The 13,474-nt window shown below is 39.1% G+C and overlaps 1 protein-coding gene across 1 annotated transcript in view; it reads left to right on the top strand.

Annotated features, from left to right (window-relative positions):
• JMY (junction mediating and regulatory protein, p53 cofactor) overlaps positions 1 to 7,150 on the top strand; it is a 71,164-nt gene extending 64,014 nt beyond the window's left edge. The window contains exon 11 of the mRNA XM_065656267.1: positions 1,773 to 7,150. The gene's annotated coding sequence lies outside the window, so the exon portion shown is untranslated. The remainder of the gene's footprint in view (positions 1 to 1,772) is intronic.
• The last annotated feature ends 6,324 nt before the right edge of the window (positions 7,151 to 13,474 follow it).

A 13,474-nucleotide genomic window follows, 5' to 3' on the forward strand; every position in this document is an offset into this window, starting at 1 on the left:
ACTACTGCCCTTCAGAAATCAAGTGACAGCTACAAAAAAAGACATACCTTGGAACTGACTTGGCTTTCTCAGTGCAACTATTCTCTTTTCATTTCCTAGATAACTGAGCAAATTTAAACTTTTTTATTTGACTTTATGATTTCAGTAAGTCTAACTTACTCTTTGGGATCTTGTTTGCCTTTTCGAGCAAGAATACTCTTTAATACTATGGGTCATTGGAAAAAAAAAAAAGGAATTTGGCCAAGAGTGACTTTGAATTTTCATTTTCGATTGGAAGTGTATCCTCTTAGAAGTCTTATGTGTACATTGCATACAACCTTTTTACCAGTCTACAGCTATGGTATCTTCTCCTTTTAAGGATGCACTCCTGTCCAGTACTGAGGTCCCATGTAATCACTTGGACCTAAAGTGGGGTGCAGTGTCAGAACTTGGAGTGTGTGCTCCTTGGAATTCTCCACACATCTGGGACCCGCTTTCTCTTACCAATATCATGTTTTATTATGAAAACAATCCTGTTTTCATGAGATGAGACTACTTAACAGATAGTACAAATTTGATTGAATAATAGTTGTGCAAAATAGCTAACAGCTTAGAAAGGGAAAACAGGCCCCTGCTGTGGAAGCATGTGAAATAATCTGGGAGAACAGAGATTGAGACAAAGCCCTCATAAAATTCAACTAAATAAATGCTTTTCACATAGATGAATGTGCTTGCTTGAACATATAGACCAGTGACACAGAATTTATTACACAAGAGTAAAAGCTAATGAAAGTCTGCTGTAGAAATCACAGAATACTATTTTTTACTATAAAGTTATCCATTTAATACCATGCTTTAAGACTGACCTGTTATTTTTAACTGTAAGCTCTGCACATACAAAAAACAGTTCATAGAGATTTGGGGTTGACGAGTTATACAAAAGGATATTGGCACATATATTACAAACTATACTTAATACATGTACGTCCTTGTAGGCTAAATGTAATGCAGTTATTTCCCTTAGGAATGAAGGCTGAAGGAATGATATAGGTTTACCAAGTGCCAAAAAGTATGTTAAGGTATATGCAAGGAGTATTAACAATACCCACTGAAGTGGTTTCATTGATTATTGAAGTTTGAAGACAAACTAATAGTAAATAATTCATGCAGGAGATCTACTCATCTCTTGTATTACCTGTTTTATGAGTTAATTTCTACATAAAGTTACGACTAACTTTTTAAAGAGCAGTTCCTTTCTTACGGACACTCTAAAACCATGTACAAAAATGTTGAGGCATTCTGTGAATTGGAAGTACAGCTGAACAAGCCATATAAAGACGCAGTAGCTTCTGTAAGAAAAACTAGCAGATCACTGGTTATCAAAAGTGTCCCAAGCCTATCTGTGTGTACATGATGGCATACACAAATTACTACAGTACATTTAACAGTACTGTAAGTAATGGCAAACCTGTGCTTCTGGGAGAGACAGACAAAGCGATGGATAAAAGCGAGCTTTTGTTCTCCATAGTCTTCTAATCCAGTATTTTGGGACTTTGAGAACTGTAATCTGTGTTCCCTGCCAACAAGACCAGAAAGCAAAAAAAAGACCTGGTCATATTTGGTGTGTCCTGGCTCCAGAGTTGATATATCATTACTGTGGGAGCAAAGAGAATCAAGGCGTTTGAAGGCTCTTCTCAGTATTGCATGTTAGAATTGCCTAATATGTTGATCAGAAAGTATTTGTACAGCTGTTTAGCTTTTCAGATGTTCCTTTTTTTTTTTCCCCCAAACAGGTGATTCACAGCTACTGACACAAGAAAAGAGACCCAGCTGAAGATTACTTTTCTTCTTCATTTCTGAAAATTCAGAGCCAGCAGTTATCACCACCAACTCCACAGGAGGCTTTCTTTGGCAAAGAAATTGTCTCTCTTTGGCAAATGATTCAGTAGATGGAAAAAAATGGCCTGAAATTTTTGGGTCACTCCTTTAGTTTGTTACAAAAATTCTAGTTTAGGCAGAAAGCTGAGTTGTTTAGATGTGCGTTTATATAATCAAGAATGCCCAATTGTTATGCACTTTTTATATTTGCATTAGTAATGTGTGACCAGTTAAATGAAGGGGGCATTTCGAGTTGGGAGAACACTTGCTTTTAGAGTAACTTGGGGATTTGGCCACAACATCAAACTAGCTATAAAACCTCCCCTTCACTGCATTGAATATATCATCTGCTTGGAAATCCAATTAATAGCTCTTTGCAGAGAAGCTTGCTATGTAGCAGTGTGATATTACGGAAAGAGCAGAATTCCTAGTTGCTCTGCAGTAGCTGAAATTCAGTAACGTGCAACTAAGATTTTTTTTCTTCTTAGTTTGAAGAAGTGTATGTCAGTATCAAAAGTAACAAGTGACCACAGCACAATGAGAAATAAGAGTTGAATTCAGTACATACTCAAGAATGTCATTGTTTCCAACATGGTACATTTAGCAAGACAAACTACAGGACCTTTTTAGAAGGTCATTTGTAGTCTTGCACCTTTTTAAAGCAGACATTTTCAGGCTTTTTTTAAAACAATACTTAGCCACGCTGAACCAAGTTAGTTATACTTTTATCATTTAAGAAGCAATATTTTGTAATTTAATACTTAAAATTATTTTTCTCTTTTGGTTTAAAATGGCTTTTGATTACTATAAGCAGCCATGTTTAAAAAATATCAAAGCACTTAAACATATTGATAATTCAGTTGTGAAAATCATACTTCTATTGTTGGTTTTTATTATTCTGTTTAGTGGCTGCAAAAATGTTTGTACTTCATACCCCAAAGCCTACTGGCTAGAAAAAAAAGTTCCCTTTTGATCCTGTTTTTTTTAAAGGAGCGTTACAACTTTCTCTGCTGTGAATACTTAGAAATAATCTTAAAGTTCACGGCTAACAGCTGCAGGCAGCTACTCTTACAATACCACAGTACTAAGAGGTATGTCAGTGCAGAGATACAAGTAGTCTTGTACCATCTAGAAATTCCATGTGATATTAAAGTCAGCCCATTACAATCCTAAGAAAACTGAATTTTCACTAGTGTTTTATTTTAACAGCATGACACACACTGTGTTTAAGAAAGTCACAGTCCCTGTCCTCTGTGTAATGTGTTCCATTCAGTGTCCCTGTTGTGACAAACTGCTATGTGGATTTAGGTGGATTTTTTTTAAGTGGAGAAATGCAGTGCTGCTGTAATGTAATGGAACACATACTGCATAAACGTTTGTCACAGGAGATTTCACATCTTGCCATTTCTGTATATAAAGAGGAACAGGAGCACTTATCTTAGCAATAGGCTCCGTAACTTAAAGGAACCTCAGCTGTTGGACCCTTCAGTTGTTTTGCTGTGGCTGTCCTGAAATCAAAGCTCTGTCAAGCATCTGAAAGGTTGTCACTTTACCTTTGCTGTCGACAGGAATTTTTTTAACCTTGTTGCCTTATTTATAAAGTTAGTGAACATTCAATTTCAAAGTACCTGCGAGCAACATTACTGTAGAGTTGGATTGATTTTGCTGTATTAGTTGTCAGGTCTGTATTATTCTGTCCTGAGTTCAGCTCTGTGAAACACTTGGTACTGGCTTTCCAAGGACCTAAAACTACACGATGTTTTTTGTGTGGTTGTAAGCTGTCTAATACTGTGTTCACGCAGCAGTAACAGCAATTTCAAAATTCATCATAATCATTTGACATTGCCTGTACTGTAAGCTGTGGTGTATTTTTGCTCTACATTTGTCTATACTTCCAGTCACAACACGTTAAAACTGAGGTAATCAGATACATTTTTGGCTCTAGCACAAAGCAGAACTATGACGTAGAATGGTAATGCAGATTATACAGTTCATCTGAAACTTAGTGCTAAATTAATAGTGGTAATCGAGCAACATCTAGATCCATTTTTTGCTGTTTTCCAGCCTGCAGTTTTATTCCTTAGAATATGCTTATGGGACACGAGCAAATTCCCAAGCCAAGGAAAAACAGTGTCATTTTAAAGTATAGGTGGCAATGGTCCCTTTGCACAACATTTGTGTCTAGAGTTTACCACTGCATTGTGATTTATCTAAATAGCTCCATGCTGTACTGTACTACAGTTCTCAGATTTGTTTGCCACTTGATCTGTCATCTTTGCCTTGAAAAATGTGTGCAAGAAAGATTTCTGTCCTTAATCTGTTTTATATTTAGCTGAAGTCTTAGATTCCTGTAATAGCTTAGTTTATAGAAATGGAGTTCTTATAGAAGCTGGTATTTTATGTGCACAAAAAATTATTTGTTACGCGGAACATAGCAGCTTCTGTCAGTTCAAAACTGCCATCTTCAATGTGGAAAGTAAATGGTTTGGTTTTTTGGGTTTGGTTTGGTTTTGGTTTGGTTAGTTGGTTGTTTTTTCCTTCCATATACCGCTAAAGAAGTATTCCTGGATTTTAATCCTCCATGAGTCACTAGATGTCACAATTTCACATAATTTTCTGTTTCAGTATAAAAATTGTGCATATGTAGCATACAGGCTAATGCATAAAACTTCCCATCCTCTGTAATGTGAAATTTTGCATTGCCATGGCTTGAGCAGCAAGTGGGGAAAGTTCAGGTATACTCGCAAGAAACTTACAGGAAATTATGACAGTCCTGCATTAAGATCGGTTCCTCCATAGCTGAGAAAAGGCGTAATAATTGTGTTGGTCCTTGAGAGAAATTGTGGCAAGCATCACTACAGAAAAAACATGTAAACACATGCAAGGAAGGAGAGCCTCCATAAAAAGACCTTTCCACCTGTGATTAGTATTTTTCATTTGTGGCTGGACTTCGTTGTTGTGGCTGCCTTGTTCTGTTGCTAGTCATTTTTCTTAAGCGGCTTGTTAACTTTCATGCATTTTCCATCTCTAGAAACTTCTTTGTTCAAATTAAACTGTTTTAGTATAGTGTAATTGAGATAAAGAGTTGGAATGCATAATGCATAATGTTTATTGTACAAATGCTTACATGAGGACTCAAAAATATTTTACGAGTGGGAACAAGAAATGAAATACTCGATTTCTACTGAAGTAACCAAAATGTAAGATAAACAGCAGTAGTCTTTGACCAGAAATGGAATTTGCATCAACGTGAATTTCCTGCTCTCATTCACAGAGGTTCCAGTCCTTTACAAATGACCAATAGTCTTATTTTATTCACTTTGCTATGTTTGCAGATGTTAAGTTACCTGTCTAGAGTAGATGAAGGCTTTTTATTTTTCTTAGACATCAGTTTTAGGGTTTGGGTTTTTTTATATATATATCTGACAGGCTGCATCTTACACCAGATACCTGTAAAATAGTGTGATTATATATTGTGTTCTTTTGTGACTACATTGGGGATAGAACTCAACATGCTTCACTACATTATTTGTGAAGAATCATTTTGAGTATAAGCACTATATTCTGTAATGTTTAATATTAAAGTAATGACAGATGCATTACTGAAGATGCAACTTACTGAGAAGAGGAGGCAGAAACTTTTATCGGTTGATGTTACCCTTATTCCATTTGTTGCACTGAATTTCAGGAGTGTAATTTGTAAATCAAGTTTGCTCACGTGTGTAATCAGATTTTATTTTCATTGTAACGCTTATGTAATTAACTTACCTGGATATATTTCTGGTAATGATTCCATAAGCATGGACAATATGTTGTTGTTACATTTAGCACTACAGAATTGATGTTAAGAACAATTGAAGCTTCTTGCAAAGAAAAGGAGTAAACAGAAGCACCTTACTGAGAGAACGCATTACACAACTTCAGTGCTATTGGAGCTGACAGACAGTAGGTCATCCTAAACTTGACTGCAGATTGCTCTTTGGTGTAATAAGCACATTGACATACTGCTATCAGTGCTGTAAAAAATACAGTAATGGCTGTTTTTAACCTATAAATATACTGTAATTTAAATTTTTCCTACAAAAGAAATTTATATTTAATTGCTGCCTAATACATAAATACTTAGAATTTTTAGGAGGGCCAAGGGTGGGTAGGCATGCCAGTGTATTTTTGGGAGGGGCTATTGTATATACAGTTATTTGCACTTCCAGTTCAGTTTGGCTATTAATCCAAAACTCCCAGCTCTGACTGTGGTGAAACTGCAACCTGACATTTAAGTATTCTTAGTGTGATGCAGGTCTTCTGTATTGTGGCCCACAGCTTCAGAATTTGACAGAAAAGGTGATCTTTCCTTTGGCAAATGTGAATGCTCTGAGGTACCTCTAATACGGAAAATGACCAAGCAATGAATATTACTCTGCTGAGTTTCTAATATTAATGTAGAGTATTATTTAAAGGTGATACAGAGGCTGTTAACCAGTAGTGTGACTGTTTGGATCAAGTAAAAAGGATGACGGCTGTCTCGGTGAGTGTCATCCAAACTCTGCAGAGATTTTATTCCAGGCACTGTCACCTATTTGGTAATTAGTTTGCCATAGACTGACTTGATGTTCAGGTTCAGAAACATGTTTTTTATTTCAGAACTGGGAAATAGGTGTTGGGGATATTCATTAAACACCTCCCAGTGTGTTGCTGTGGTTGCTATATGTTTTGAATTTCATTTTCAATGTATACAAATACAGCATCATAAAAGCTTAAGAAATACAGATGGCTGCAGGTCGTCTTGCATGAGGGAAGCCAGTCAAGTTTAATGAGACTAACTTCTTAGTTAAGCCTGTTGAATAAATGAATAATCAAAAGAAAACCAATTTGCCATTCACTAGCTTGGTGCAATATTATTGGTAGACTCAAACACTATTATTAGCACATTGTGCTTGGCTTTAAAAAATGTTCTTTACTCCATTATATTCAAAAGGACCTATTAGATGCATATTCTATTGTAAATGACTTTGCAAATTTACTATGCCTGAAAATGCTCCACGATATAAAGTATTAAGCAACAAGTATCTTAAAAAAAAAAGGTCAAAACTAAACAAACATTTCTAGCAATACCTAAAAACTAAAAACAATTTAACTGTCTGCCTTCTGCTCTTTTTTCTTTAGTGCAGCTTTTCTGCAATGCGAATTTATTGCTGTGTATTTCTTGGGTTTTATTGTCATGCAAATTTAAACCTGTACACAAAGTACTGCACTCACCTTCTTGTACATGCGATGTAACATCATACTCACAGTTTTGGTGCTTTAAAATATTCCTTTTTTCTTTATTAAAGGATATTTATTTGACCACTGTCTCGTTTTAACTTCAATATGTACCAACATTAAAAATATATTTTTATTACCATTTCGTTCCCACAAAAAAAAAAAAAATACTATCTCGTTCATTTAGGTTTCCTTTTATTCTTTTAACTCCTTAAACTGCCTGTCATTGCTTAATGGCAGATGGTTGTGCTTAAGCTCTGTCGCAGCAGGGAATAATTATATTTAGGTAACATCTTTATAAACTAAACGTCACATAGACAATTTAAGTGTCATAGAAGAATCTTGCTCTTAAATAATGCAGGATGTTTGTGCTTAAATACAGATCACACACACTTTCTGTCTCTTAATCAAAAGACAAAACCACTCTTTTTCATAAGAGTGAAAACTGAAATCCAGAAATAATAGGCGCTTAGCTGACTTAGGACATGACGCAGCCTCGTGGAGCTCACTGGTGGCGATGCCATTGCAGGGAGAGCCCAGACAACCCCTGAGAAACGCAAGAAATGGGAATGGAAAAGCCCCACTCAAAAGCGTGGCTCCTCCACAGTTTGCTGCTTTGGTATATGTGCTACATAATATTTCAAAAGCAAACTAGATTGTATACAAAGAACTCAGGTAAGTACCTGTATGAGTGTTCCAAAGAGATTAACCTTTGGGTTTTTTTCTGGGGGAGGGGAAATACCCCCAAAAATAAATGACCAAATCATGTGCCAGAGTAGAGTTGGCAGCTGATTGGTTTTGGTTTTTCCTATAGCAATTTTGTGTTATTATTTATGTAGACATAAATCTTCGGAAAATATTCATGGTGTGCAGAGATATGTTTGTATTCTATCTTGTCCTTTCATTTGTGTTCCCGGTATAAGAACTACAGTGCAGGTAAGCCAGTGTAGGCAGGTTCTATGCCCAGCTTGTCCCTTAACATAAGAAAAAAAAAAAATTGATGTATTTATGGAACAGGCACTTCTAGTGCAATTACAATTCTGAGAAAACAAGAAAAAGCTAAAACATTTCTAATAACAAAGTGAAACCGAGGTTGCATTTCCAGCACAAATCTACACTGCAGCATGTCTGGTTTAGGTTTTCTAGTGGTGTTTTTCACTTTGATGACAAGACATATGCTGTTAATTTTGGGTTGTGGCAGAACAAGAAGAAAATGTGTTTTGAAATAAGCAAGTTCTTGGATCATCCATGGATTTTCTTATGGAGGAAGAGGGTTTTATTTGTTGACGAGGTCTGCTGCGCATGTTCTCGCTGTGCCCTCTGTACTGTGTTTTCTGCTCTGCAGGACAAACTTCTATCCAAGAGTATTTACTACCATCAGCTGGTGTCTGCTTTGGCGTTGGCTTCAGAAGATAAGTAGCTGCTTTTTAATGACTCATGGGTATTTGTACAGGTTGGAAGTATATTTAATGCATGCATCATATCAGAATTGCAAATTAGTGAATATATCTGTAGGCACACTTGGAAGGCAGCAGTATGCTGCTCAGAATAAGGCCTAAATGTTTGTACAAGACAGAAGATGGGAGATGGGTAGAACTATCATTTATTTTTTTCATGTTTGTTACATGTCAGGTGTAAAGGAAAGGTACAGAGTAAATAAATATTCACTGGGCCACAGTCCTCAAACTTGTAGAAACCAAACACCACCTCTTTCTCACAGAAAACAGTGGTAAATGTAGGGTTTGTTTCTGTTACACCACTTAATACTCAGCAGAGGGGACAGGGAGAAGGGAGAGAGGTAAAAATGGAAAGTGAGTTTGTCAGATCTCTTTTTCCAAAACCATGAACTGTTTCTTTTCTCAGCAGTTGCTGCTGCTTCCCCCACAGGGAGAAGCCAATTTCACAGGCTTTGTTCTTCCTGCCGTAGGAGGGAGTTTACGTAAATCCTGGAGTTCTACAGTATTTCTGAATCGCCAAACCACCAGCGTGTCACCGCCACCACCAGAACCTGAGCTGGATGCTCATGTCACAGATCACTTCTCTAGGTCTGGTGCTACAGAGTTTTGCCAGTGTGGTTTTACTTTTTAGGAGGGAGGGATGTTAACCTAACATTAAAATAGCCTCTGTGAACGTCAGATGTAACATGTTGGTCATTAAACTGTTAACAAGCATTGCTTTGCTGACACAAACTCTACAATTCCAGAGGCTTTACCAGGAAGCTGTAGCAGCATCGCCATGTAACCTGCCTTGCTCATGAAGTGCTGCAGGTCTGCACAACTGCAGACCCGACTTGCTCCCACAGATACACCTTCCTGCCTTTCCCCCTTTGCGCTGAGATGCTCTGTCCCTTACTTCCTCTAAACATTACGCAAATCTTCGCCACTGTCATGCTGACCGCCCAGTCCTTCATCAGCTGGAAGACAGCACATCTCCCTTGGAACCTTGCCTCAGCAGGAAAGGGGGGCATAAAAACAGGCAGAGATTATCAGTGCTGTTACAGCTGCTGCCTGTCTGGGTTAGTGCTGGGATTCACTAATTAATTAAACAAAACTCTGGGAAAACAACATAAAAACTGCATTCAAGATCACTCCCTGTATCTGCTGCCTTATCCCTTTGTTCCTACTGTATTTGTGTGCTGTCTGTGGGATGTTTGTTGGAGATGCTTGTGCCACAACCAAGTCACCTGTATTACCTTATTTTTGCTCTTTTGCCTCACCATGGAAGGCAGCAAACTTGACTTGTCTGAGACATCTCCCTACGCCCCATGTTGCTTATATAAGGCCAAGCACATTCATGGTCTTTCAAACAAAATTCGCTGGTTACTAAATTCCTTATGTCTTCAACAACTTCTGTAATTTGCATCACGCTCCCTCTGTATACTACTGTTTAGAGGTAACAGGAATAAGAAAAAATGAAGAATCATGCAATTCATACAAAGCATTTATATTAACTATACTTTTTCTTCCTCAGTACTTTATTTTAAGCCCATTAAATTTCAGTAGGAATGTAACTGAGTTCTTAGCGTACAAAATCATCAATGCATGCTCAAACTGCCATGCACGTTAACCGCACAATTTAAACAACACAACAGATGTTTTATGAATCAACTTCATACAAAACATCAAGTGATGGCCTGTTTATCCCCCCACACCCACTTGCTGTGGGTAAAATGACTGTTGGAGCGGACAGAGTTCTGCAAAAACAGTATGACAAAAAAGCCATTGCACACTGCTCTTGGTTTCTAATGACATGTTTAAAAAAAAACTATTGAATTTGCATTACAAAATAAAATCAATAAGATATGCAAAAATACAACAACACACACATCCTATCCTTCTGTTGCTGGAGCACATATACCTGTGTCATTGCCATAAAAGTTTCCTGAAGCTTTCTACTGAAGGAAGGCCACAGCCTCTCCAAGTGACCCATTGCAGCGCCTACTGGTTGAAAGCGTCTCTTCGTATCAAAGCTGAAACATAAGCTCCTTACTTCATCTCCAGCCCACTACGACAGCATAAACAAATTCTTTCCACCCACTTCCCAACAACATTTTACATATCCCATCACCCCCTGGCCCCCACCTTGCGTTGTCGCTCAGCTTTACATTAAGCCACGCTCAGTGGGTCAGCCTGGCAAGCCCACGCTGGCCTGGGCTGGGCCACTGGTGCGGCTGTGGCCAGGTCTGGCCATTCATGGGCCATTTGTTCCTCTGGTGCCCGCGGCCAGCAGATGGGATCAGGAAAAGCTGCATGCCAGCCAGTGACCCTGGGAGCGTATCTGCTCTCATTTAATCCATCCTGGGAAAAGACGAGAGGAGTGCAGGACTCGTCCTCAGCCAAAAGTAGCATTAGTTAACCATGCTTGATTGGGCAAATCTCTGTTCAGGAGATGAAGTTTGTCACTTTTCTTTCAAAGAAGAAAAACAAAAGGTGTCTACTCATGCAATGTTTTCAGGGAGATGCAATGTTTTCAGGGAGCACACGAGCTGCAGGTTGCCTACCAGGACATGCTTTGCTTCGACTTGTATACAAACTAACATACAGTACATCGAAAACACATTTAAATACTCAAAAGCAGTTACAGTCCCAAGTCAATGCTATGTCCCATTTCACAGAAAAATAAAACCCTGCAAGTCTTCAGCTTTTAATTTGCAAGAAACTTTAACCAGAAACTCAGTGTCCTAACCAGCATTTGTCAAGTTTGCACTATCAGCCATCTGGGATAAACCTGGGTTCTCCTCCCAGCCATCAGCTGCCCAACAGATCGGTAGTCTTTCTGCCTTCTGAGGCCCAGAAATATGAATTTGCTGAAGTCCTTAGTGGGTACTCAAGGTTTCAGGGATGCTTCTGAATAAGAAAGATTTGCTACTATCAGCACCAGGTTGGTTAAGTGATTGAATGAAAAAATGTAGCTCCTGCTCCCTTTGGAGCCCACCCAGTGGAAGAAGCCTAGCTGTTTCCCAAAAGGACACTAAGATATTTTCCATTAGCCCATCGATGTGTCATTGCAATAGCAAGTCATGTGGTTTCCTAAAAAAACAATCTGATCAACTGAAATACCGTAAATTATAATTTCTTCACTTATATCTGTCACAACCTTCCAGCCAGTGAAGACCCGATCCCTTGACACACCACTGTCACCAGTTAACTGTCTTAGAAGTAGCTGCATCCCAGCTTTCACCCCATTTGAGACAGAGCTGGGCTGATGGGCTTGCAACGTCCTCAAGCAGTGGCTCCTTCTTCCAGTGCAGCACATCGAAAGAGACTTAAAATGTCATGGTGAATTCCAGAGCGACCTCGTGGCTACCCCAGAGCTGTAAGACCAGCCTCAATGGCTGGTTAATCTGTTCCGTTTTCATCCTGTGAGTAAACCCACCTCTCTGGCAGGGTTACAGACGTGACTGCACCTTCGGACACACCGAGAGTCCCTGGTGCTGCTGCTTGCTCAGCCACGGGGCTGACTCCTGCTGCACTCCATCAGGCCTTAATTCCTTCTGGATTTTAGTTTCGGGTATGTATGTCCTTGTTGCCGCTTCATTACTGAAATTTGGCCAAAGTGTCACAATTCCCTTAAAAACCTTTGAACCTACAACACAGTTTGCTGCCTGCCTGTCCTGCCAGTCCAGACTGTGAGTCTTGTAGCCAGATTTCCCAGCCTGACTTGGGCACATTGCAGCTGCTGCAGAGAGGTCTGCTCTCATCTTTGTACCGGCTGGTACTTCCAGAGAAGTTTCCAAATGTTGCTTCAATTCCTTTGCAAAAGATCTCTCTCCTATCCTAGCTGGAGACAGAAATCCTCTGTCTTGATGGGAGTTTTTGCTGCCTGGTATACGATCCCTTTGTTTTAGCAGGAAAATCAGCTTAGTTTCTTCTGAAAAAAAACAAACCCAAAAACCAACAACCTGCCAATCCTGCCACATTACTGTATTTTGACTTGAGGAGTCAAACACACCTTAAAGGAATTTTCTATTTCTGCAATGCACTCTTTATCAATAAGGAGCGTACGAACTCCTGCTTTCCGAAAATACTTGCTTTCCTCCCTGTCTTTGATTCAAAATACTTCCTTGTGGCATGCTCCAGTAATGCTTGTTTTAGAACATCTCAACAGTTCTTCACTGCCTCTTCTTTCGGCTTCTGTGGCTGACCGACTCCTTCACTGAGGCTGAGATGTTCATGCACAACAGACAGCACCCTGTACCTACAGATACCTTTTATGTATTTTTTTGTTTGGGTTGCTTATGTGCCTGTGTGGTGAGCAGGACGCTGGATGTTTAAGTGTCTCATTCCAGAAGCAGTTTAGGACTTTCTTACATCTATTGGAAACATGTGCTTGGCTGCTCCACATTATGAAGGAGAAAAGAACAGCGGCAGAAAAAAAGGAAAAATACAAGAAATCTAGGATAAAAAGGTTTTGACTTGTAGTTTCAAATGATAACAACAACAACCTCCAATAAATCATAATTTCTTTTTCTTTCGAAGAGGTGTGGAAAAGGTGCTTATACCAACCCAACACATTACTCTGCTTGTTTCAGATCTGTAGAATGAAATTTCCCCTCTGCTTTCTCCCCTTGCAAGCAAATCTCCAAATGCGCAGAATGCTCCAGAGCAAGAGGGTTCAACTGGCAACAATGGGGCTACAGTTTGAACCAGCAGCTTCTGAATAAAGGACAACAGACCCTCTGGGGCTGCTTGTGGGACAGGAAGCACAGCAAGTGCAACCACATTTTGGGCTGGTTTCCACACAGCTTGCGGGGTGCAGCAGTGGTGCAGAGCAGCAGGGACTTGGTGCAGGATGCTCAGACTAGATGCTACTTCAGTCGCTCAGCGACACGTTACTGTCCTGGCTCCTCTCACTAGAT

The sequence above is a fragment of the Caloenas nicobarica genome, chromosome Z (assembly GCF_036013445.1).
Source record: "Caloenas nicobarica isolate bCalNic1 chromosome Z, bCalNic1.hap1, whole genome shotgun sequence".
Taxonomy (NCBI): Eukaryota; Metazoa; Chordata; class Aves; order Columbiformes; family Columbidae; genus Caloenas; species Caloenas nicobarica.